The following is a 3,732-nucleotide window of genomic DNA, read 5'->3' as shown; positions in this document are numbered from 1 at the left end:
GGCCAGATCCTCCATGTTTATACTTTTTCCGGCCAGCTCACCCTTGCCCAGGAGTGGCATGGGGGACTGCTCTCCCAAGTGCTGCAGCTGGTAAGGGACAGGACTAGCTCTGGAGAGTATCACAGCTGACCAGGGAGGGGGCCAGCTCTCCGGTCCCCATGCCACCATAGCCAGCTCTCTCATGTTGCCTAGGGGAGAGGAGGGGTCAGCTCAGCACAGTGCTTAGACATCAACACGGCCTCAGGCAGCAGCCCAGGGCAGAAGCATCTACATGGCCTTTGGTGTGCCCCCTCTCCCCGGGTGGCAACACAGGCCACTCACATCTGTGTGTTCCTGATGGCAGCACAGCCCTCAGACATTCACATGTTCTCAGGTGGCAGCCCAGACCACTGACATTATATGGCCTTTGGTGGTAACTCAAGTCACTGACATTGTCAGAGATCTCAGCTACAGCTGGACCACTGTCCAAGACAGTTCTCAGAAGCAGCTGGGGCCAGGACACATTCATAGCCTCAGATGGTTAAGCAAGATCCTCTCACCTGCCTGTTCCTCACCACCATCGTGCCTCTAGTTCTACGACGCTCCACAGTGCACTAACCATTAGGCTTTACTTTCTCTCCCATCTCTCCACTACAAACTTCCTCTTTCTCTTATTGCCATCACACATTCACTCATCATAATGGGGCCAGGTGCTTAAGTATCTCTCATGTGCCACCTGGACTGTAATTGCACAGGATGGGCACTTGGGTCTATTTTTTTTTTAAATTTACAGAATTTCATATTTAATCAATATTTTCACCCCCAACATTCCATACCCCAGTTGTTCTCTAGATTTATCCTGTTTTATTTTCACTTTGGCTTATAAAAATTGACAACACTTATTCATGTGTTTCTTTGTCCATTGTGTACATAATTTTGCACTAGAATGTAGGCTTCAAAAGTCTCTGTTGAAAGAGTAGAGGCTTTCATAGCTCGTAGTAGGAGGTTTGCCTTGGGATTCTCCTCCTCTTCCTGGCCCATGGCTACAGAAGATTCACAAAAGGTCAACCTCAGGCACTGTCTGTTCTCTTTCCACTGTCTTGGTAACCTCTGATTCCACTGCAGTGTTCCTCAAGGCATAACAAATGTCTACCATCAGAGGAAAAGTCCTGTGTCCAGATAACACAGTGACACTAAAACGTATGGAACCCCACGCTCAGCGCTGAGTGTGACCGACACCCTGCACAGTGTAGGCCTAAGTTCTTGGGCTTCTCTTTGGTTTCAAGAATTTCCCATTCTGTGCCTCCACCTCATTTCTACAGATCCCCAAGGTTGGCTGATCCTGCTTCCGGAACAACTTTCAGATCTGAGGCTTTGCATGCGTTTGCAGTCTTATACCTGGCTCGGCTTTCAAACACCACTTAAGCCACGGCAGCAGTTACTGAGCTAAATAAAGCCTGTGCTTTTTCCACCGCACAACAAACCAGAACACAGCGAACCCACGCCACATCTCCGTCCTGAAACCATGCAGGGCTCTCTTCCCCTCGGGAGCGCCTTTTCATGACTTCCTAGAGCTGGACTCTCCACCTCGAGACATAGAACATACACCAACTTCTCTGGAATCTTCTCTTTCTTGGCTGAACTTGTACCCATCCCCATTGAGTCCCGAAGCGTTCTGTCATCTGAGGCTTCCGTTCACTTTGCTTTTATTAGTTATTTATCCATCCGTCTTATTTCCTCACATTTATAGCTTCCCCGAATGCAGGAAATGTGATTTATTCTCCATCATACCCTTCAAAGCACTTAGCCCAATGGCTGATACTCAACAAATGTTTATTGAATAAATGATTGAGTTTGCATTTGGTTCAAAATATACTTTATCATTTTCTGTTTTTTCCTCTTGCTGTAGTTAAAGGGGAAACTCAAAAGTTATTAATTTCATAATTTTAGTTTATTCATTTCTTCCTGAAGAAAAATACTGACAGCCAAGTGCTGACACCCATTTGTGATAATGGTCAATTTAAATATTATAATGAGTTTCAAAAACAAATTTATCATAATCAAGGAACATAAAACCATCTACTAATCACAATGAAGGACAAAACAAATCCTTTGAGTCCTCAATCAGGATCTCAGGACATTTGAAATAAATGTACAGTCAATCTGCTTCCTAGGATAATCAACTCACAGCACATTTGAAACAGGAGTAGGGAGAGCTGGCTTGTAGAACGCCATCTTCCAGAGCATCACGCCTTGTTTTGTGGTTTGATTAAACTTCGCCTTTTTATGTGGATACAAACTTTGGATGAGCTGCGTGTGGTTGCAGCCATCTGATTAGTCATCTCTGACCACAAACTTCACCACAGGAGATCAGCTTCTATTGCTGGGCTGGGCATGACAGATCCTCAACCACAAAGGGAATGTCCTCTTTCAAGACAGTACAAATTAGCCTAAGTGTGTAAAGATAAAAGAAATTTAAATGATTCTTGTATAGTTATGGTTAAACAGACTCTGGGTTTCTAGCCTGATAACCTAACCCCGCATTCCTGATGATTTAAACAAACACATCTTTTAATTCCAGCCCACAGATAAAGCTGAATCAAGAAACTAGTTACTTTTCTTCTGCTATGATAAACACTATGATTTGTGGAGGGTTTGTTTCTTACAGCTCTCAAGTCCACTGAGGGAAGTCAGGGCAGGAACCTGGAGGCAGGAACCTGGAGGCAGGAACCTGGAGGCAGGAACTGAAGCAGAAGCTTTGGTGAGGAACACTGCTTACTGGCTTGTTCTCCATGGCTTCCTCATCCTACTTTCTTAGAAAACCCAGGAATACCTGCCAACAGTAGGCTGGGCTCTCCCACAATAATCCAGAAAATGCTCTTCAGGCCAATCTGACAGAGGCATTTTCTCAGCTGAGGTTTCTTCTTCCCTGATGGTTCTAGCTTGTGTCAAGCTAACAAAACAAATAAACAAACAAGCAAACAAAAACTAAACAATTCAGCGTTCTTCTAGACTTACTTAGCAGCAAGGGAAGGTTTCTGCTTTCCTCATTTGGTCCTGCTGACCACACAGAACAGCTGTCAGTGTAGGTGTTACAGCTCAGAGGAAGGAAAAGTTTTCTCCAATGGAGGAATTGCAGTTCTGAGGGGAAGGTATCCTGGCAGTTGGGAGATAAGTAATACCACAAAGTCACACCATACCACAAACCTCACACAGAGATTCACTGGGAAAGACACAAGAAGGTGGCTGCTTGTCCTTGGGGAAGAAGCAATGGAGAACTGAGCAGGAGTCAGGTTTTATATAGGGTTTCTTGGGGGAAGGAGTTTTTTAGGGCAGAGATTTCCAAGGGTGAGGACTGGTGGAGTTTGGTAGGATTTCTAATTCAGAAGCTGACTCCGACCTTTTACCCTACTGTGGCCTCTGTTCTGACGAGACGGAAGAGACAAATCATTTGCTGAATGATACAAGAGGTTCCGCCCACACACCATTCCTTAGTAAGCAGGAAAAATGAGACTGTGCCAGTCTTGAAGCTTCAGGGACAGCATTTGCAATTTCCTTGGTACTATGTTGCTCTATTTATTTGTAGGGAAGAAAACCTTCAACTTATTTCTTCTGCAATTCGCCTGAAATTGTTCTCATCTTCCCAGAAATGGTAAAATTTCAGTGTTGAGAAAGTCTTTGAAGATCTTCTGGTCCAATGCCCTGTTTCGCCTAAAAACACAATGAAATTGCTTCTGCTTTTGTTGTTGTTGT

At 44.6% G+C, this 3,732-nt stretch overlaps 1 long non-coding RNA gene across 1 annotated transcript; it reads right to left on the bottom strand.

Moving 5' to 3' along the window:
* Positions 1-1,911: 1,911 nt before the first annotated feature.
* Positions 1,912-3,251, bottom strand: LOC147996455 (uncharacterized). Its single transcript, XR_015678257.1, has 3 exons — positions 2,813-3,251; positions 2,646-2,723; positions 1,912-2,429 (listed from the first exon to the last, which is right to left on the bottom strand). It is a non-coding gene; the product is annotated as an uncharacterized LOC147996455 (long non-coding RNA).
* Between the last annotated feature and the right edge of the window lie 481 nt (positions 3,252-3,732).

Source organism: Rattus norvegicus, chromosome 2 (genome assembly GCF_021556685.1).
Source record: "Rattus norvegicus strain SHRSP/BbbUtx chromosome 2, alternate assembly SHRSP_T2T, whole genome shotgun sequence".
NCBI classification, from domain to species: Eukaryota; Metazoa; Chordata; class Mammalia; order Rodentia; family Muridae; genus Rattus; species Rattus norvegicus.
This window is presented reverse-complemented; position numbering and strand designations above follow the sequence as displayed.